The sequence below is a fragment of the Dufourea novaeangliae genome, unplaced genomic scaffold (assembly GCF_001272555.1).
Source record: "Dufourea novaeangliae isolate 0120121106 unplaced genomic scaffold, ASM127255v1 scaffold78, whole genome shotgun sequence".
Lineage (NCBI taxonomy): Eukaryota > Metazoa > Arthropoda > Insecta > Hymenoptera > Halictidae > Dufourea > Dufourea novaeangliae.
In genome coordinates, this window is record NW_015373959.1 from 1,496,045 (window position 1) to 1,520,395 (window position 24,351).

A 24,351-nucleotide genomic window follows, 5' to 3' on the forward strand; every position below is an offset into this window, starting at 1 on the left:
ATTTAATTCTCTGACTTTAATTGGGTTTGAAATAGATTTAATTTACATTGAAAAGATAAAATGTGGCCGTAAAGTTGAGTAATCAACACATCTTTACCAGCTACTTTGTTATACGCATGTGGCAATTTGTAAAAATCACCTATCGTGTGACTTGTTAAAAGTTAAAATAACACATGGTGTGACGGGCCGCCAGCAAATCAACGGAGGGCTGCGGTCTGTGCATCCCTGGTATAAAGGGTGGTTCAGTAAGAATTAACACTTGAATATCTCCGTTGCTTTTGGAGACGTGAAAAAATTTTATTAACGAAAGTCATTTTCAAAGGGAAAAATGAAAATGCTTGTAGGTGCTGAATTTATTTTCTTTAATTACACCTAAACCTTTTTAGGGTATAATATGTATTTTATACGGTGTAAATGCTGTTTATAATTGATTTATATGAAATATAACTATGTAATCACCGAAAGCGTAATGCATATATTTTAATAAATAATCACAACATTGTAACATGTTAAAATTGTCGTTTTTTACTTTGTATCTTATTTGTTAATGATTAAATTTAATTAAAAAATTTTGTTTATTTCTTTTTAATGATGATTTTAATAGATCCGTAATTGGGACACATACCCTAGTCCGTGATGTACATTTTTAGACCCCTTTCTATTCCACGAATTTCGTCTGGAGGAGGGTGGCGTATAGACACACGCGCGGGCACTAGTACACGGTGGCTAGCGAAATATCAACAGGTGCAACGAGTCGGTTATTTCACTTAATCGGTTTCTATTCTGTGACCGAGACTTCTAAGCTTTGCTCTGTAATTCGTGATACCCCTCGGGGGAATCTCACCGATGCGATTCCACTGTCTTGAGGCAGGTATGATTATCCCGATCGTCTTTCGGAATCGCCTGGTGCGCGCGCGACTTAACGTTGATTGAAAATGAAACTGCAAAAGTCCCGTTGCCTTTTGAGTGAACTCGATCTGAAAATGGGGGGAGTTACGATCGAATTCCATTTGTTCGAACTAAAATTTGATTGTACGGCCGATTGATTAAATCGATCACCGAATCGTGCTTGCTCGAATTTTATATGTATATGGGCTGCTTATGTAAATACATGGTTGCGTGAGGCAATTGATGAAAAAAAGAATTATACAGAATTGTTTTCCTATTGGTAACGAGAATAATAGGGCTGTGGATTTTATGTATTTATAGAAAATTTATGTATTGTATTGAAAAAAGGTTAACGCGTTAACTGCCATAGTGAAAAAGGCCGTACACAGCCAGACAGACGTGATTTTGTTTTTTAACTCATCAATCGTCGAAAATACACATATGCATTTAGTTAATAGGGGCTGTCCGTCTTGTTTTAAATTATACTGCGATATTAATTTTACGCAAAAATTTTTAACGGTATTTAAATAATTCAGCCGCTTTCCAATATACGTACCTAATACATATTTGGTTAACTTGCCAGTCAAAGTGTAAAAAGAATATTAAAATCATTGTGGTTATTAAGAAATTTCTCGTTGAAGAAATAATGATAATAGTATATTTTTTTCCATTGGGAAAGGATTTATAATATGAATATAAGAAACCTGTGCAAATCTCGTGGTACAGATGTATATTGTTATACCTAAACCTAAACTGAACCTCACTGAATAGTTTCATTACATTAAATGCTAAATGGTGGACGTACTAAACATCATGCAAGTTTTTTGAACTTGTCTGTTGAACATTGATATATAATATAAATACATAAAATCAACAATTTATTCAATAATACAGGTATTACTTTTAGATAAGGGTCATTCCACGCGAAATCGGTCACTTTTTGCAGCGTCATTTCGGATTATGTTGAAATTTGAATATGTTGTAGTCTTTAGCGATATATAAACGTATCTCCAAAAATTTTTGAAAATTTGTTAAATTGTTGATTTTACAGCCGTTTGACATTTAGGGTCAACCCTTTTTCAATAAATCATAACTATTGAACTAATAAACTGATCAAAATGAGCTTTACGGGTACTTACAGTGGAGACATATGAGTACCAAATAAAAATTATTTAAGTTAAAAAAAGATATTTGTTTTTATACCGGGGTATCATTTAAAAATTTGAAAAAAATGAGGATATAGCCGTATTTTTCCTCTTTACAGACATATCTTCTAAAATATGGACACTTTAAAATTGACCGTATGAAAATTAATTGAAGTGAACGCTGCATCCAAGCACACCGGCTCGACTGGTCGAACCGTGCGGTATAGCTGCTTTAAAGATAGCGTTAACTATAAACGACGCCGACCCTTAAACCATTAGTACTCGATCATCGGGGGCCCATTGTGTCCCACCGCACTCAGGGTTGTACGCCACTTTCAGCTATGGGGTTCTAAGGAATAAAATGAAAAAGACTGGAATGTTTGAAAGAAATTAACGGTTTCGTAAGCTTTCATCCGGAATAAAAGGGCTAGAAGTATTTTAAATATGTTTAGTACGTTATAAGAACTTATTTAATTACATTAAAACGGCAAAACCGATCCAAAATTAACGCCGTACGCCCCTGAACGACGGTCGAACACAGTTTTTACAAGTTAAAGGTATTCAATGACAGGATTAGATTACCAAAACATACAAACTTTAGGGTCGGTAAGTTTTAGGGCTAACGCTATATCTTTGAAGCAGCTATACTAGCAGCATCCCGACAGCTATATCTGCCATTCTTATATAAGATAAATGTCTCAGTGGTTGGACGTTTAAGGCGATGATTACGGTTACGAAGACTTTTTGTATATTAAAATAATATAGATTGGCAAAAAAGTACATTCAATCGATAGAGCAGAACTTCTTCCAGACAAGTCGTTATAAGAAAGTGTTTACATGAACAAAAGTATTAAAACTTATGAAAATCTAAAAGCATTCATTTGGCCGAGTGATTGGACGGAATTTATGGCATGTCCTAGTGATTAAATTTAGCTGTCCCAGTGTTTGGACATAACATTCAATAAATTATTCATGGCTAATTTTTAATAGTAAAACATGATACTTTTCTTTTATGTTGTAAAAATTCAAATAAAAATTTAACAAATTTAATTTAATGCAACAAATAAAGATACAAAATTATAAATAAATAAAATAATCAAAATTATGAACTAAATCTGTAAATGTATACATTATAAATTTATAAATAAATAACACTTAGGGAAATTTGCATTCTATTATTATGTATATGTTATATATTTGGTAAAAGCGTTTAAACATTTCTTTATACATTTAGAAAATTGTGTATTAAAAACAAACATAGTGCATTTAACGTTGGTCTATTATAAACGTTTTATAGAAAATATATATTTTAAATAAAATAAAATTACAATTGAACAAAATTAAACAAAGTTAAACAAAATTAACAAAATGAAAATTATTCCCGTTTTTGTTTTTGATTTTTAACAGCTTTGACAGCATTATTCAAGTCTTGTTGCGAATAATTTTGTTTACTCCCCATTCCCTTCGGCATCTTGAAAGTGTTATTGTTATAAAAAATTCCCGAAACAAAAGTAATAAAATAAAATGGTGATTTTTAATGAATATTCAGTACGCGAATCGTTTAGGTTATGGTTGTGTGAAAATAATATATTTTTGTATGAAATATGTGAAAAAACTATGAGCTTCCAATATTAAATATTGTTATTAATATAAAAAACACAAAAATATCTACTGTAATATAATGAAAATAATTTTTTAAGTCATACACTAACTCTTTGCTCGATGTTGCTTGAGTGACTGGACAAGCGTCTAACGACTACGTAATCAGCATTCTCATGTACCAGTAAATAAACTCGGTAATTTCGACATTAAAAGAAAAAAGGTTTTATTAAAACAAAATTGGTATCAATTCTACAGACTTTAATAAGTTCACGAAACCTTTACTTAATAGAAACACACGAATTATTTATTATTTACGAGCTTAACAAATGCGCTCTCAATGTTAGCGAAACATTTACGAAGCCATTCATGTCGCCTCAAGTTCATGATTCCTAAATGATATTTTTTTTAAATAATACATTGCGGTTTTGCGAATATTTTTATATGATTTATGATAAAAAATAACTAAGGATAATTATTTTCTATCCTGAAGTTTACTATTATTTTTTAAAAATTTAATATCAACAAAAATTCACGATAGTGTCCAATCACTGGGACATTTACCTTAGGGGTATAGGACCGCTGCAAGGTCTAATACCATTAATAGTTATTGGAAACTCACTCTTTGTCAATGGCACTCATTGTTAGAATCATTGTTGCCATTGTTTAATGGAACCCACGAGAATGTGGTGATTATTTTTCAATCGTGAGAGGATGGGATGTGATGGGATTAGGTTAAAAGATAAATATTTCATCGTATCGATGAGCCTCTTCTTAAATAAATAATCGATTATATAAGTACTTAATTCATAATTGCTACAACTACTGATTTTTCACGGTATGAATAGACCTTAGCAGTTAAATGAGAGACTATATCCGTTGGTATAAATCAATGAAAATTTCGCGTTCCACGAATTGTTTTAGCAAGTTTACGTCTGTCTAGTAAAAATCTTGGTTGTTTATTATATTCTTCTACTGAGCTGAATTGGAAGTTAATTTTCTCAATGTTAGCATTCGCCCAATTAAACAATTTCTGTGCTATCGTTATTTGGCCTTCTAACGGTCTTTGCAAACTGACACGAGCTGCTTGGCGTTTTAAAGAGGTACCAATACCATCGCATGTATTTTTGCCATGTGATGTTGCAAAATAATGCCACTCGGCGTTTATTTCAAAATCAACAACTACAGCAAATAAACTTTCCCACCTCGAGGTTGGGACACTTTTTTTGTAATGTTTCTGTAGTAGGTCTAATATTTTTCAAATATGTACTTACTGTGATTGGGTTTCACGAAGGAATTCCAGCACTTTGTTCGCACTATTTGAAACTCTTGCAGTACGAATGGATACGTGCACACAGTTTGACTGTAATAACAGTACTGACACACAGAGAATAAGAAACCAAGAAATCCCACCCCTGATAAGGTGAATACGTCTACGAAACCAATAAAAGAAATGCAGGGTGACTCAGAACACACGTAGTGACAGAAAAATATTTCCAGCAAATAATATCATCGACGAGGGTAAGTTTCCAATAATTATTAACGGTATTATACCCTGTAGCGGTCGCATACCCCTATATATGTATATAAGAATGGCCGGTATTGCCGCCGGGTTGCTGCTAAATAGTACCGTACTTGTAGGTGCACTTGGACGAAGCGTTCACTTCAACTAATTTTCATACGGTCAATTTTAAAGTGCCCATATTTTCGAAGATATGTCCATAAAGACGAAAAATAGGGATATATCCTCATTTTTAAAAAATTTTTAAATAGTTCCCAGGTATAAAAACAGGACATTTATTTTAAAAAATTGCAAAATAAATGGTTGACAAATATCTTTTTTTAACTGAAATAATTTTTATTTGATACTCATATGTCTCCACTGTAAGTACCCGTAAAGCTCATTTTGATCAGTTTGTTAGTTCAATAGTTATGATTTATTGAAAAAGGGTTGACCCTAAATTTCAAACGGCTGTAACATCAACAATTTAAAAAATTTTCAAAAATCTTTGGAGATACGTTTATATATCGCTAAAGACTACAACATATTCAAATTTCAACAAAATCCGAAATGGTCCTCCAAACAGAAAATTGATTGATTATTGATCCAGAAAATGATAATAAACTACGACTTTTTAGATCTAATCACTAGACTGCGGATATTTATGAAAGTATAGATTATTATGATCTATTTTACACGACCTAAAATAAAACTGAAATTCGATCACTTCATTCAATATTCTACCACGTATGCGATGAAATAGAAACTTCATGAAACATTATTACAATTTTAACTCTACCGAATTCTAGGTAGTCGTGTATACTATAGATGCATAAAATCCGCAGTCTATTATTCACATTAAACTATCTAATTTATCTCAGTATTTAACCAGCTGCTTGAAAAATTATTTTTCTACGTTACAATTAGAATTCGTATGGTCAAAAAATTGAAGGACTGGTTTCGTATCTTTTATTTCTTCCGAGGACTTCAATAGTTTTATCGAAACAAATAGCGATGCGTAAAAAGTAGAGGAGACTTGACATGAAAATAATGATCACTGTTGATCATATCCTTCCACAAGAGCGTAACCAAGCATACGGATTAGTAAAATCGATATTTCATACACACCAACCTAGTACCGTATACCATAATTACACGGACGGCTATATCGTATTAACACACTAATTTAATTCCTCGGTTTATCTCCACCAATGACAAACCAATCCTGCACGATTTCCCCAACAGGACAGTAACGGACGTATCACGGAAACACGTGACAACGTCGACTACCCTATTGTCCGTCCGATTCTTCCGGTATGATATCCTATCCGTGGAACGTAATCGAGTCGAAACAGTCGATCATTAGGCTCCCTCGGAGAAAGTGAGAGTATGTTGGGGTTCTGGATCCGAGAAGAAGGGTGGGGAAATAAAATAGAAGACGGATTGAAAACAGAATAGAACTGATAGATCGAAGGAGAAGATTCATGAATCCCCTGATAAACAAATAAAAAAACGAAAATTAATCAGATGATAAGTCGAGTATGAACAATGAATTAATTCATTTTCTGCGGTTAACCCTTTCTCACAAAATACAACATAACATATTAGGTTTGTTAGTAAGCTGGTTTTATTATTCACCTCTAATTGCCGCATTTGTCATTATTTTACATCAATGTCCTTTCTGTTTTAACCACCAGGTAGCACTATTTTCCTCTAAATTATTCCGCTGGAAAAATGAAAAAGAAAAAATCACGAGAAAACTATACAAATGTGTTCGTACAGTTGGTGTTAATAGTAAAAGCATGATAAATTATTTTGTTGTTGAAAAATTATAATTTCGGTCAGACAGGGTTAACAGCTAAAAGATATAGCTACATACGTCCAGTTATGTGAGACAACTAGCTTATTGTCCATCCGATTCTTTCGGTTTTTAATATCGTGTATAAAGTGTGTCAGAGTTAGATGACGACGCAGTATGGTTATTTTGTTAGTGCCTTTATTCTAAGGATCTTACTGGTAAATAGTGGGTTCAATGTACTAGGTGTTACAGATGGGCCCATGAATATAGTGAGGCTACTGATGCTGTCAATACAAGTTCAATTTTCTTAAAACGGTAAACAAATAAATGCTTTTCATTTAAATGATAATTTTGACACTTAATTTTAATTTTAAGCAAGGTCTCATATTAGTAGTTTTTTAAAACCACTAATTTTGTACTCTTTTATATTTTCATTATTTTCATAATAAACAATAGTAGACTATGAAACTAATATTAGTTATCTTAATTAATTATCAAAATAAACAATAGTAGAGTATAAAACTATATTAACTGTAGAAGTAAATGATGAATACAGTAGCATAAATACTTTTAATTTTTTCTCTTTCTATTGCCCAATATTTTCAAAACCGCATTACTTATGGGATGACCCTATCAAGTGATTTATTCCATACCATTAATTCATACCTCACAGATCGGTATTTCTATATTCGGATCAAAAATGTAACATCTGCCCTAAAGAAAATCCATGCTGGCGTACCACAGGGAAGCATGCTTGGGTCCATATTACACTCCTTATAAACTGCGGGTATGCCAATTTCCCCATACACACAAGTATTTATATTTACAGACGACACTGCCAATTTATCCACACATGAAAGAATAGAAGATGCAACAACAGATTTACAAAACCATTTAAAACGTATTGATGTCTGGACAGAAGATAACAAAATTACAATTAACCCAACAAAATGCTCACACATTACTTTCACACTTAATAAAAAATCATCTCTGAAAATCCGTATTCACAACACAGAAATCCCTCAAACTAACTTCGTCGAATACCTTGGTCTTCACGTAGATAACAAATCAACCTAAAAAGTGCATATTCAAGAAAAAATGAAACAGATAAGGACTAGCAGGAAATCCATGAATTGGCTCATAACCAGGAAGTTCAAACTAAATGCACACAGTAAACTATAAATCTACAAATCCATTATCAAACCCATGTGGATCTAAGGAATTCAAAACTGGGGTATGGTCGGTAAATCTTACATTAAGAAAACAAAATCTTCAATCGGTAATCCTGAGAACTACAATAAATCCACCGTGGCATGTAAGAAACGATGACATAAGAAAAGTATTAAAAATCCCTGCTGTGGAAGAGGAAATAATGAAATTCGCTAATGCACATCAGCACAGGAGTAAAGATCATAAGAATCGACTTGCCAAAAACTGTTACACAGGTTTATCCAGAAGACTCAAAAGGAAACACCCAGTGGATCTACTTACACCCATAAATTGACAAATAGTTAAATTCCAGTGCACCTTCACTTTTAATTACCTTTTCTTCTCTTTATTTTCTTCCTCCTTTCCTTCTTTATATTAAAATTACAACTAATGTTGATTTACTCTAGAGATTATCGATTAATGAGTGGAAATCCGTAGGTCATTTCCCAAATACTAGCATAAACTAAATGTAAGTAATTGTAAGTATACAATTAGGAACATTAATAAAGGAAGATACAAAAGAAAAAGACCCAATAATACCCCATCTATGAAACACAATTGCGTCACAACCGTCGATCATTAGTAACCTGCGAATTATACATACGATAAATGGTAAAACTAACACCAGATCTGATACATTTTCCGTCTTATTCTTGTCATAATCAAATCCTCAAGAAATGGAAGAAAATTCAATCTCCACATCTGCCTTTAGAAATAACTTAGAAATATATTATTTGGCATAAAGTTTCGCGGTCTAATCATTGTACTCACCTCAGAGAAAGTAAAAGCGTGCCGGAGATTGTGGGTGCGAGAAGAAGAAGGGGTGAAATAAAAGAGAGGGTGGAGTGGTGAACGGTAATAAAAGTAGAAAGGGAAATCAGCTGAAGGGAAATCAGAGGCCAATCAGCTGTAGAAGGAGGCCCGTAGGCCAGGGATAAGTTGTTTTGGCATTCATTCGGCGCGCCATACCTCGAGCCCATTCCCAGATTGAATCCCACAAAACTGGCTGGCGCCACGGCATTATAATTAATTTATAATACCTCTAATTACGTGGCCATGTCGGATGTGGCTGTCCCGACGTTTAATTTGTTCTCTAATTAAACAGGGAAACGCGCCCTACGAACGTGGGCAACGCGCCTGCCTGATTCTCCTCTGCGTTTCGCCCTTCCTCTTCCATTCTGTCCATGCCCTTTCCCAACGGCCTAACGGCCGTTCGGGTTATGTGCCACGAAACGACGAACACACGACTGCTCATTGCGGTTACGCTTCATCCCCTTCCGTCCCAACGATCCCCATCCCTTCGCATGGCAGCCTGTCACCGAGATTCCACGTTGATCCCCCGCCGATAGTCCTTCTCTTTCTGGAATTTCGCTGGTAATCGCTGATTTCTGCTCATCCCTTATTTTCGTTTCCCTCATTAACTATTCAAATGGGACGGGTTAGGCTGGCGTCAGAACCCGATTTTTTTGTAACTTTGCGGAATGAGTAGAGGGCCGCGAATTACTAATTGCCCTGCATTAAGCTTCGGTGAAAATTCATATTTAGGGTAGGAAAACATTCCTTGCATACATAATCGGCGTAAAGAACATTTAAAGTTTTTCTTTTCTTTTAAAAATAATCCCCTGAAAATCGCAAAAAAATACCCCCAAATATATACCAAGCGAAATAAGTTTCCCAAATTTTCAAAATTCTGGTAAATATTTACAATAAGGGAGTCACCTCCGATTTCGATGATTTTTTAATATGTTGTCAAGGTCATCACCCTGAGTAGTATTGTGATAGTTTTAGTTAGGGGTCATCGTTTGTAAACAAGTTATTATCAAAAAGAGTTTAGTATCGTACTTTAGTAGTATTGATAAATAAAATGACCGATGACCTTGACCTTGACATATGTTGTCAAGATCACTCTCCTGAGTGACCTACAGGAAATTTTAGTTATCAAATATTGTTTATAAAAAGGTTATTAACAGAACAATGATACCTTTTTCTTTTACTGTCTCTAACCAACTCTTAATGACTTTTTTTTCTTGAAGTGTGCTTAACCAACTCTGAAGCATTATACTGACTGGAGTTGGTTAGAGAGAGTTCCATAAAGAATCGTCTATTGTTTTAGGAGACTTTGTTTTTGTTAGTAATTTTGAAAAATAAAATATTGTGTTTTGACTTCATCGCATCGAAGTTGATGAAAAGGCCAAACTTCTAAATAATTATCTATCTAAGCTTTTTTGATAATCATTTTTTTACAAATGGCAGCTCCCAAATAAAACCTTCACAACACTACCCAGGACGATGAATTTGACAACATATTGAAAAATCATTGAAATTCTTTTGCTTTCTTATTGTGAACATTTATCAAAATTCCTTGAAATGAGTTTTTATCATTCTTTGTAACGAATTGTGATAGAACCACCTCTTGCCTGGGTGTATTACCTGAACTGAAACACCCCATATAGAGTGTTTCCGATCTGGTGGTACAACGGAAAAGGACGTAATTCGACGTGCAAAAATAATTCAAATATTTGGAATAAAATGTTTTCGTATGATGCTTTGTTTCCGAGACAATCGAATTCGAATATCTGCCGGATAAGCCTGAAATTGAATAGGACTCGGCTGATGCGTCTGTCCATTACATTCCATTTCTACTTATTGTCTGCGCAACTACATTACGTGTAGATGAACTTAGAAAATTGATTATATTGGAAAGGAAACATCATATGAAAAAAATTGATTTTACATTTTCGACTTATTTTGCCATGTATAATCATATTCCTATTGGGCTATACCATCAGTTCGGCAACACACTGTATATTATTAACGACGTAACATGATCTAGTACAGGAAATAAATCTCTATCCAATTTTTATATTTATTAATTAGTGTCTAAAATTGTGAATTTGCATAAATACCTGACTATTCCATTAAAATTACAAATAGTTATTGCAAATAAACACTTTTATAAGTAATTTTTTAAAGGATACCGAACCTGTTTGAAAATGGAACTTCAGGTAATTCAGTAATATGGTGTACATAAAGTACTCACCCCTTGGTAATACGAGTTGTTAAAGTTACTGAAGTCTTTCTTTTCTTGCATTATGCTTGTGAAAATTTTCTAGAATTGCAAGAATATCCGCAGTCTACTTACTTAATTTCCTAATCATGTTTGTAGGTTTTTTTTAAAAGATGTTTATTCATTGTCACTGGTACTCACATTCCTTTTCGGATGGATGCGCATTGATAGTCATTGACAGTTGTTAATATTCATTTCTTTTCTTTAAATTTTTAGTGAATATCAATCCTCCCCATTTTTCATTCATTCAGGCATTCTTTCCAGTTATTGCTGACATTTATATGTTCGCCCGTTTTGAACCGTCAGTAATTATTCTTCCCTTATTCTGATTTTCGTTGAAATTGCCTCGAATTCATCCTCTTTATGAATCTCCACTCACAATCGCTGATATTTACCCCCATTTTCAGATTTCACTCATAACCCGTGATATTCATTTTTTTTTAAATCTCCACGTATAATTGTCGGTATTCAACACCCTTTCTAGTTTTCATTAAATATATAGCCCCTTTGTATGCTTTTATTGATATTTACGTATACTCATCCCTTTCTTTTTCAGAAAATACATAAGTTTTACTTAATAGAATTTCGAAATTCTAGGTAGTCTGTGATGAATGGTTTTCAATTTAAATGTCGGTAGCAAACGTGTTAATTTTCGTTGTCACTTATTAATACTCATCGTTTATTCTGAATCTTAATAGCTACACCGTTTTAGTTTGTCGTTTTTTTACATAATTCTTCGCTAAACATTTACTTTCTGTATTATACACTGCATTTCGAAACTATGAAACCGACCGAAACTACTATGTTTATAATGTGTTTCGACAGAATAATGGTGAAACAATAACAAAACTTTCGTGCGTACAAATGTGTGAATAGTGTTCCTTGTCTTAAGGAAATACTGTTTTTCTATACGCTTCAACACACGCTATACCTACATTTGATTTAATTCTACCTTAACTGCAAAATATAGGAATAAAAAATTGCAAGATGGTTTTATTGTTACGAAATGTACTGTATACATTTTTATTGAATATTTATGCTTTTCTTTGAATTTCATTGATATTCTCTAATACAGACTCCTCTCGATTATCGTCCCAAACTTGGGTCCGCGCCAAGACAGTAATCTTATAGGGAGAAATGCTTCAGACCCTCGTAAAATCGTTTTTTTCCCAAAGTCCGAGCTTCGGTAACAAAGTATGCACTTACCAGATTCCAAGCCACCCACCTCCCACCCAAACGTAGTGGTGGGGATAACGCCTGGACAATAATCGTGTAGGACAAGTCAGACGATAACCGAAAGAAGTCTGTATGCTGTTTCTTTAATCTTCATCGTTTTTTCACTCTTCTCATCGATATTTTGTATGTTTGCCGATTACCTATCATGTTACTCGGTTCGTCAGTCAACACTAACATTTTCAGAACTTCAGTAATGCTCTTTGATACTCGTTATTTCGAGGTCGTTGGAAAAAGCGTAGGAATTCACGTATCAGGCGTGCAGATAAAGAAGAGGAGCCCGCGCAACACCACTTTCGTTCATTCCCTCCCTTTAATACTCCTCTTTGACAGGGAACTTTAATCTCCTATGGGAATTTGTGGGCAATCCGCATGTATCTATTATACCGGTCTCGCCGGTTTGTCCTCGTCCTGATAAGTGTCCTTTTCGCTTCTACACCCTGAATCCCTATGTTCCGTCGCTTATTGCGGTCATAAGGCTCCGGACAGAAGGCTTTATGCATCCCGCAAATTATCGAAACGCTTCCTGCCCACGACCATTTCTAATTACCGGCCCAGGTGGCCCGAGTGTACCTGATGGCTGTAAGAGATTAAGACTACTTCAACCTCCTTTCATAATGTTTGAAAATTTTCAGATCACTTTTAGATAAAAAAAATTCTATCTTTTCAATGCATTCAGTCTTTTTACTCTTTGGCCAGAAATTTTAAAGACGTTTCATCTGTATTTAGAGTTTGTGAGTAATCCACTGTTTTCTTAGTGGAATGGTAGCATACAGGGTGTTCAGTAAGTTGACACGTAACTGCGAACAGGTGAACAGGTGATTCTTTGGAAAAAGTAAGTGAAAATTATGGAATTATTGTTTCTTCCTGGCTTGTGTAATGGTCGTTTATATCACGTTAGGTTATAAATATTAAATGTCTAATGCTAGTATCATACTGTAGGGGTGTGTCAGATCTGTGAACAATAGTGGTGAGTGAAGTTATTTATTATTAAGGCCGATAGGAATAGACCGACTGGAACTTTGATCCATATAAAACAATTTTTAAAATATGTATGTTACTATTTTTTCACATTTCTATTTAATTTTAATTTTAATTTTCACATTTCATTTTACTAGTGATAATTTATGTTTGATAATATCAATATGGAACTTATTTAACTCAAATTTGTGCTATTACGATTTTATGTTCGAAGTTATGTTTGTTAGAAACCACCGGAGCAATTAGAAAAATTTACTCTACATTTCTTACCAATTTTTTTTGCAAAGATTTGTATTTACGTGGTTGTATGTAATTTCCTGGACATTTTGTATAATAATTGAAACAAAGACATACTTATTTTTTGTGGTATTTGAGTGACAACATATATTTTGCAAAAAGTATTTCTTTCTTCAAAATAAATACTAAATATGCCTGGAAATAGTGGATTAGCTATTGGTAGAACTAGTACCAACAGAATTTCAGTATGATATTTTTAATGCAATACCACAATCATTATTAATACTTATAATTTTGTTTATTCTGCATTACTTGCGCATTCATTTCAATCATATTGCTTTCCGTGCTTCAATATGAGAGCCACTGGTTTCGCGTGTAACGTTCATGCATATTTCATGTATAAGCGTTTATGTACCGAAACAGAAGCTAGTCGATTTCATTTGATTTTCGATCCCGAGGTTATAATTGTTTCGTTTAATGCCCTTATAGAACGTTGCAAATTTCATTCCTGATAACGTTCAAACACAGATGTTCCCGCGACTTGTGAATATTTAATAACACCTGCACTATCAATATTGTTGTTACGTTTTTTCAATCATTTCCGGAAGTTACTACATTTAGACTACATTTAGTTAGCAAAGATTTGCCAAATTTTACATTTTTATAATATAATCTTATATTATAATGCTTTCTTTATTAGCTGTTTCTTTAATTACTTTTATACATTCATCTAACCACAAAGTGTAAGTCAACATTAATCGAATACGAATGTTGTCAGTGTGTCGAATTGAAAATAAATGACTTTTATTACTGTACTATAACCGTTTGTTTGCTCTCTTTAAAGGTATCCCTGGAATTGAAAGCTCTTCGTTTACTTTGCACGTTTGCTTGCCTTCGACCATTTTTCTTTAAACCACTTTCCTGTTCATTATCACTTTTAATTCGGAAGGATCAAGTTACAATCTTATAAACTCTCAGCCAATATACTTATTTAAACGACATAGATTTGAAAATTTTAATTTAAAAGGAAGGAACTTCTGGAATACGATAAAATAGGTAGTATGTAAGAATTTTTAGTTAAAGGGCTAATCGAACTTAAATATTGGAAATTGAGGATTTATAGGCTTTAACTAATCTGGCAGACTTAATACGATATAATACATTGATTAACAAAGTATGGAAATTAGTAAGATTTTTGCAGACGTACGATTTAAGGAAAAAATGAACCAAGATTCCATTATAAGTAATAGCTTCTTAATCAGAATCATCGCGAAATTGGTTAGATTCATAGACTTTAATCTCAGCCATTTTGAACCTAACATGATATACATATAGATTCCTTACTATAGACTTTCTTGGACCACGTATTGATTTATACATTTCTTGACACGTTCGCTTTCAGCCTCAGAAGCGAGCACTTAAATGTTGAACGTCAAATCAGAGATAGATGTGTTAAACAGACTTGACTTTAATCTAATGTACAACGATTCATACATTTGTTAGAATAATTACCAGATAATAATTAAGTGTAGAAATTTTTACCTGATTTCTATTTGCCTATTTCTAATACATACATTTTTAACATCGTTTCATAACAAATATCTCATGATTTTAATATAAAATTTACTATTTTGTGCCAAATTTGTTTGAATACATATGGTACCTTTCCATGAACAAATGTCCGAAACACGGTATAGTATAGATTCTGTTTTTAACTTCTCTAACTTATTTCGAATTGTCCTAACATATCTAGTGATTTACAGGTGTCTTATTCGGGACTGTCCTGATGGTATACATACACTATGTCTATTTTAAGTATCTACACTTGATTATTTCTATAGGTATCAGAAATACGAAAAAATGTTTCGGATGATAGTTATATGGTATCGAGGGAAACGGATTTTGAAGATAATTGTTTGGCCTTGTGTGAAGGTCACCTCTGAATTTTCTAAAGAACCCTACATTTTTTATCATATATTCCAGTAGCAGACATCGAGTTGTATTCAAAACACTACGTACACTTGTATTTGTCGCAATATTTTGTTGAGTTATTCACACTCAAAGTTTATGTGCCGCCGATATTAGCGTTACCCCATGTACACCACGACACGAAGATAGGAAGTAATTGTTTTGAAAATTCGAAACATAGCAATCGCGACTTAACTCGTGTCAGTCTCACAGACCGAAAAACAATGCCATGGACGCATGTAATTCGCTAGAGTGTACACGTGGCTACTGATGGGAGCGTGGGAACTGTTTAAGAAGCTACAAGGAAGAGCAGGGTGTAAGCGTCAATTGTTTCTAAAAAATAAGCGAATTCCGAGATGCGGATACGAGAAGGGTATTTCGTGTATGTATCTAGTATATAAAGATATATTTAATATTTTCGTGTTATCTCTGTCAATTTTCAATTGCGCCAAAAAAACTTTTGCTTATGTTCTTTTCGGAGTATTTCAGACGATTTTGCTAAGTTTCATGAACATCAAAGAGTGGATCTTTTCGTAATTGCAACCTCGACTCCTGTCACCGTCTCCCTTAAAATTTTCTGCAATTATATACAGGATGTTAATTTTAATTCGAGCACCTAATTTATTTCCGCTATTATTTAAAATAAGAACAAATGACTAAATAGGATGTACATGGCTTTAAGGCGTACATTTGATGGTGATAAAATGTTTTTACTTCTCATTACGTTTATTTACGTCTGCATTCTCCAAACTGAAGTCACTTCGAGGTCATGGTGTGTAGGTCGTTGAACTCATCTTGACGTCGACTACCACAGCGTGTTATAAAAAAAGGTTAATATGCAAAAAAATACGATGACCTTGAAAAAACCGTTAAAATGAACTTCACAGGATTTTTTTAAATATACATATACTTAATATACATTTTAATTTGAATATATTTGACCTTCATATCAGCTCTACGCGTCCACATACAAAAAGTTACACGAGAAAATGTGCCCCCAGATACCATTTAACTTTTGTCTGAAACATTCTTTAATATCGTCAATAGTTTCGGAGGTATTCAGTGGTGCCTTGAATGGGTCGATTTAACCGGATCCCTCTGTATATGTATATGTACAAGTGAATTCAGACAATTTTTCCGAGTTCCATCAAAATCGAAAGGTGGATTCGAAACAACATCCATCCCATCTACTTTACGCACGATTTACGTTTGCGCCTATTACAGCAAAAGAGTTTAAATGCACTCCTTCAGTCATTTAGACGGTGTCTCATCCGAATCGTCCACGACAAATTCTTCTACCCTCACGAGCGAGAAGATAGGAATGCCAATAAAACGCACAGGTTCGTTGCAACCACGGGGTACGTACGTACACGTATACACGTACCGTAATTCCGATCAACCGGACGGTAGGGGGGTGGGGGGGATCGAGTAACCTGTACCCGTGGGGTCCACGGAAGCACGTTTTCAAAAGGGGGAGGGGGATGGAAGGGGTACCAGCGCGCGAAAGGAGAACTGGTAAAAGCGTAGAACGCGGCCGTCGCGTTGGTATTGGTTGGTATCACCGCGCGCGACAAAGGGGCCACAAGAGGGGCGGGGGCGGGGTGGGGTGTTCAAAGGGGGTAGATGCGTCGGCGTGGTTGCGCCGTAGCTTTTGCCGCGGCGGCCCGCCAGTCCATAGGCGAAGTCCTAACGAGCAGCCGGCGAGCGAGCCGCGTCTCCGCGCGATAGCCTTGCTCCTCGCGATCCCTGGACACCGTGGATATACAGTACATATATTTACCGTACCCCCGGTGTTTCTCGCGCGCGCTCACCTGTGTGAACTCTACGTCGTCCTCGTGAATTATCGCATTCTTATTACCGTTTCGTTTCGTCGTGTTCTATCGTGTACTTTGGGACACGGTTCTTAATTTTTGTATTCCAATCGATTTCAGTGATTAACGATAAATCTAATTAATTGGTGAAACGACACCACCCCTCCCCTCCAGAGTGGCTCTATGGATCGGATTGAAGAGTTCTGAGTACTTGGAACCGGTTCTACCTCGGGACACGTTGAATCGTACGACCGATTTCAGTGATTAAAACGAGTAACTCGTGAAAGGATCGTAGTGTCTTGTGGATCGATTCGGGGAGTTCTGACAATTAGAGAGTGTCAATGGTGTTCGGTTGAACGAGATTTTTCGGGAAGAAGCCAGTGGCTGGGGGTTTTCAGTGACATGTGACGAGGGAGGTGTCGATCGTGTGCGTGGACCATAAATCTCGATCGTGTGTCGATCCGTATTCAGATACTTTCTCTCGAGGATTCCGTGGTTTCTGGGAGATTGATTGATGAACTTGGTGTACTTCCTTGAGAATATTGGTGCGTTTGTTCGTTGTTGTTTGTTGTTACGTACATTGGGGGATTTGGAGAAGTGAGTGGGGGGACGTTCGAAGTCGTTCTGTTCGTCGTGTGATATTACCGATTGTTGTTGTGTGTAAGTGACGGAACCGGAGATCGAAGACCAGCCGTTTGTGTGTAAGTTTCATAGTTTTGCTGTCGGAGTTGTAAACGGAATTTTCTTTTTTTTTTTCGTTTGATGTAGGGCCTCTGAGCGTTCTAGGGTTTTTTCAGTGGAGAGGTCGTTGAATTTAAGGCTTTGCGTATGTATCTCGTAAACAGATGAAGAAACGGCCTGTTAACGCGGACGGGCGAAGAACCTTAAGTAGATATGAGGAAAAGTTTTATTTTCCCTTTTCTTTTGCGCCAGGAGACCAAAACAAATTATAAACGTGCCGCTGCGGTACCTACTGTTCATTTCTACGCGAAACTTTTAGCAAAGGAATATGGTGTATTTTCACGTTTGTTTATGTCGGCTTCCTCTCATTTAAAGTACTGTTAGCTTGAAATTACAGAGAGGTGGTCGGTGTCTAATGCATTGTTCAGTGACTCTTTTGTGAAAAAAATGAGAATTCTTTAACATATAAATTCATGGTTAATTTAACTTTTGCAATGGGTAAGATGAACACAAAGCTGATTGGATAGTTTTCCTATGAGAGTGCGTTTTGATTAGTGCTTGTTTATCCTGCTTTTTTTTACGAAGAAAAAAGCAACTTTCAATTCTTTTTATATGACTATTAGGTTAGATTAATGTTTTTTTTTACCGTAAACTGCAGGTTAAATTTATATAAATTATTTTCACGTCTCTATTGGTAATTATAAAATTACAGTTTTACATCACATTTATGGAAGAAATTTACATAATTGTGTTATACGTGCAAGATGATGCTAATCATTCTAAGTGACCTAATTATAAATTGCAGGCTCTAAATTGACCGACCCGTTTCATAGATTGACGTCTTCTTTCGAGTTCTATGGAATTCTTTAATTTACCTTTTCAACATTTTCTCTGAAACTAATGAAATCTTCATGACACTTTACACTAAATACCTTTTCACATATTTCAATCGTACATTACAGTTCCCAAAGTTGTCCTCTGCACAAGTAATTCGTGTAGGTATTTTTGTCGCATTTCCAATAATTTTTAATTTGAAGCCTCATTAACACACTAAAGGTCTAATATTAAATCTAAAATTTCATCTAAAAATAGATTTTCTGTAGGTACTATCTGCACAGATATTATTTTATTTCTAGAACTCGAAATTTCAAGTTACTATAGGTATTATTTAGGGTATTTTTGGCAGAAAACGTGGTCGACCAATAATCTGTCAAGTCCTTCAGCTTCTTCTTTTCATCAGTTTCAGAGAAATCAACCGAACCTTTCATTTACTTTTTCAGTAAGTACACTCCCAACCTTACTAATAAAAACTACCATTTCTCAAATCCATCTCATTAACTATGCTACTGTCTTCAGGTCTTTTTCGATCCAACCATACTTACATTTTTTCTGTAACACTACTCCAACCCTTCAATATTTTTCAACCTAATGGCGAGACTGCGGATTTTTATGCAATCTGACATTTTATAAAGTAATTAATAAAGACACGAGAAAATGTAGGAATTTCTTTCTTCTCTCAAGTATCTTATTGGGTGAAGAATAAAATAGAAAATTCGTTGCTTCTAATGAAAGTTTTGTGTTTTACTGTATTTGGAAGTGCTCTATGGGCTATAAATGCATAAAATGAGAATGTTTATTATTTTTGAGATGCTTGTAAAGAAATTGTTATCAATATGTGTGTTTCTTCCTTTTCATCGTTATTTCAAATGTATCGTCGAAACGATGACGATATTGTCGCTCGATTCCCAATTGTGTGGATCTCTAAAGAGTGAGCGAAAGTTTGTCTATTACAATTTTACAAGCAGTTAACTATAAAGTCTGACAGTCAGAAGGTTAAGTTCAGTCGCGACGAAATTGCGCCTGTTTCCACGAATCCAAGCACTACCTAACTCCTTTTAACATCCTTGTATCATTTCTTTCTCCGAGATTAATTAAAGCTTTCTGTCATATTTGAAACAAATTCTCTGGTGTTGGATATAAATTGTTAAGTTACAGAAAAGATAAAAACTTAACCAGTCTTGGTGATATTTTTTTAAGGAACTGTGAATTACACACTTAAAATCCGTAGACTAGATTATTTTTCCGATTTCTATAATTACAAATTATAATCTTCAGATTTGTCTTTTTAATGAGGAATCAATTACAATAGTTATTGTGCACAATCTTGTGTTTATAAATTCCATGCCACGTTACCATTGATTCCCTTCATTCAGAGTTTTCTCGAGACACATTGGAATTGTTGCGTCACGTTTAAAATAAATTAAACTGTGAATTTATGTGCAAATATCCATGTCCACAAGCTATTTCATAGAAATCAAAGTCATGGAAAAATTAATTTCTGTAATAGATGATTTCTTAAATCAAAAGGTGTTATTTGGGTTAATAGCATAACAAAAGGTTTAGTCGCTTTTTATTAAAAAATTGATTTCATTACACACTTTACCTTTCTTCATTCCGTAAGTGCATAAACATTCGCAGTCTAACAATACCAAATACCTCAAATCTAACTACAAGAAAAATCATTTTGATGTTCTCCAGATATTACAACTGCAGTAGCAAGTTTCCGATTCACGTTCTAACCACACTCTTGCAACGTAGATCAAATACAGTGTGGTCCACAAGTCACTTAACACTTAAATATTGAAAGTTACGAACACTTATCAAGTATACGGACACCTGTGGACTTAGGAGTTACATTACCAAAATTTAATACACTTTTTGTTTGGTAACTATTTGTATTTATGAAATATTTGTATTAGGGGAGCCGGGAAAATAATGTCGTTTTTCCGTAATAATCTGTACTCCAAATTTCGAAACATACATAAAAACACAAATCATTCAAACAGTCCCCATAACTTTCGCTAGCCCTCGCCTAGGTTATATTACTGTATAAAAAACTTCAATTAAACTCACATGAAGTTAGTTTAGAAAGTTAAAAGAACATACATCATAAGCTACGACATTACTTTCCGGTACACCTAGTATTTATTAAAGTAATAACTTCAATAATCAATCATTATCGATGTAATAACCTCAATAAATACAAATACTTCGTAAGTACAAGTAATTACCAAACAAAACCAGTATCAAATGTTTTAAATGATAATGTGACTCATAAGTCCACAGGACACCCTATATTTGATTCACGTTGCAAAGGGGGTGGTTCTGAAGATTACTAATTCAACCCGTTGTTATAGTCTCTAGGACGGTGGTCTTAGCTTTTGTAAGCTTCCCCACGGTCGATGTTGACGTTGTCGTTGAACCACGAATTACAAACTTTGCGCTGGTCACCACAAAATTGGAGCGCAACCGGATCCACAGTTTCGTATCGGAGGTTTCCGGCGTTATAAGAAAATAGGGAGGGCAAAATAAAGGATAGAAGGAGATTCGGGGAGATGGAGGGAAAAGAGAAAAAAAATAGCTGTCGTGGAAAATGGGGTAACAAGGGGTCGAAACAGAGTGGTGGTGGAGGGGGGGGGGCAGGTCGGGGACGCGGAACCGGGAAACACCGAACAATACCAATTGCGACAAATTACACGTTGCTTTATCCGGTAACGCCGGCTCACGATTAAAAGGGGATGGGACGTAGCACCGAATACCCCCCAACGGGGTGATTCACATTTTTATTCGTTGCTTTCTTCGATACGAGACTGTCGGGTGAACGTCATCCGGCCGAAACTTATCGCGGCCATCGCGGAAATTTAATTAACGCGCCGGCGATTCTCTTCCTTGCACCCTGTTACCTTCCCCCCCCCCGTTTTTTTTGCTCTAGGGTTCTCCAACCGGAGTTGCTTAGAATACTAACGGTGGTCTTCGTCGTTGTTTTGCGGATTCATTTCCGAATTTATTGGAATTAAAGAGACCGTAAGGTAAATGTCCCAGTGATTGGACAGTGTCGTGAATTTTGGTTAATATTAAATTTTCTCGAAATAATAGGTAACTTCAGGATAGAAAATAATTATCATTAGTTGGTTCTTATCATGAATCATATAAAAATATTCGCAAAAGCGAGATGCATTATTTAAAGAAAATATCATTTAGCAATCATGAACTTGAGACGACATGAATGCCTTCGTAAATGTTTCGCTAACATTAAGAGCGCATTTCTTAAGCTCGTAAATGATCAATAATTCGTGTGTTTCTAATAAGTAAATGTTTCTTGAACTTATTAAAGTCTAAAGAATTGATACCAACTTTGTTTTGATATAACCTTTTTTCTTTTAATGTAAAAATTACCGAGTTTGTATTTTTGGTACATGAGAATGCTGATTGCGTAGTCGATGAATACTTGTCCAGTCACTCGAGCAGCATCGAGCAGAGAGTTGACTTAAAAAATTATTATCGTTATATCAGAGTAGGTATTTTTGTGTTTTTTATATTAATAACAATATTTAATTTTAGAAGCGCATAGTTGTTTTTATATATTTCGTACATAAATATCATATTATTTTAACATAACCGTAACCTAAGCGATTCGCGTAATGAACATTCATTAAAAATCACCTTTATATTTTATTTCTTTTGTTTCGGGAATTTTTTATAATAATAAGACTTTCAAGAAGAATTAAGGAAGTGTATTAAAAAAGGAAAACTGGAAGAGAAAAAAACAAAAATTTGCTGCCAAGGAAGTTGTTTTTTTCACGTGAACGCTTTCTTATAACGACTTGTCTGAAAGAAAAAGTTCTGCTCTATTGATTGAATGTACTTTTTCGTCAATCTGTATTATTTTAATGTATACAAAGTCTTTGTAACCGCAATCTTCGCCTTAAACGTCCAACCACTAGGGACATTTACCTTATTTAGATGTTGTCACGAGTGAAAACCGTTGGAAAGGTTTCTTAAAAAAACAAACTTACAACTTGTCTACAATTGCTGTTGCAGAGTGCTTAACACTTTTATTCCCAAATTATTTAAATGTTATCAAAGATATATTTGGTTGTTTTTTTGTGTGTGTATTGTATGATATTATAAATGATTCACAAGAACATTTTGAACATTTTGAAACCGTCTAATGCCGCTTTTCATTCGTTGCCATTTGGCATTTTATTTAATTTTATCACAGTTACATAATATAATAGTTCTCGTTATAATTTTATTATACATAATAAAACCCAATTTTTCTTACCTTCGATCAATAAACTCGCTTGAAATATTTGAAAGAAATTAGAGTTCTGTGTCTATTGTATTTCTAATAATATTCAACACTAGAGTTGCATCAAATGACAGAGACAAATGACTAATGATGTCTTATTTTATCGATGAACTTTTAAGTGCATATTCAAATCTGTGCCATAGAATCTATACAAGACTAAAAGAAATTATTATATACGGGATATCGGGGTTAAAAGTAACAGAGGTAGATTGTAACAGGGCGTATAACTTTTTAAATAAAAGAGTGCTATGATAATAATAATTAATCTAAAAACATTACATTGCTATAGAACTAACCTTGCACCTCCAACCTATCCCTATAAATTAACATGAAATCTCTAGCTAAATCATTTTTACTCACGACCACATGCTCTCTGTTTACTTATACTAACCCGTTGAAAATAAAATTAGTTAGATTTATATGAAAATTATATTTATCGAACAGTTACTATTCTATTTTATAATCGCATTGGGATCGAATTTTTTGATAGAATTCTCTTAAAAATCCCCGATTGTTTTTATTATTGATTTGGTAAAATTTGAATGTGCTTGATTATAGATTAGGATTAAAATTACAAAACATTCTCAGAAAATTTTAGTAGGTTCGTGGTAACTTGGGATAAAGCAAATTCTACAAGCTTAATCGCTCTAGCCTGGTAGACTTTTCGATGGCGAATGAATGAATTGCGTTTTGATCGACTCCTTTTATATTCTTTCTTACCGGTTGTTTAGTCTAGAGTTCTTATTAATATGTGGACCATGTTACAGTGTATACTCCAACGAGGAGAGGTCCCTAGGTATAACGCTGAATTTTTAACGAGGATTTGTACAGTGATAGAGTTTGGAATTCTGAAGCCAATTATATTTCGTTCAGCCGCATATGGCCATTAGTTTATGAAATATTTAATGTTCAGTGCCGAAGAGTCTTCGAACACTCATCGAGGATTTACTGTACCGTAAAAAATTAAGAAGAGTATTTATAATGTATTGAGTTCGTAAAAACGCTGAGAGGAAAGTATACAAATCAAATACTAAAATACATAATAATAATAATAATCACAATTATTGAGTCATTCTCAATT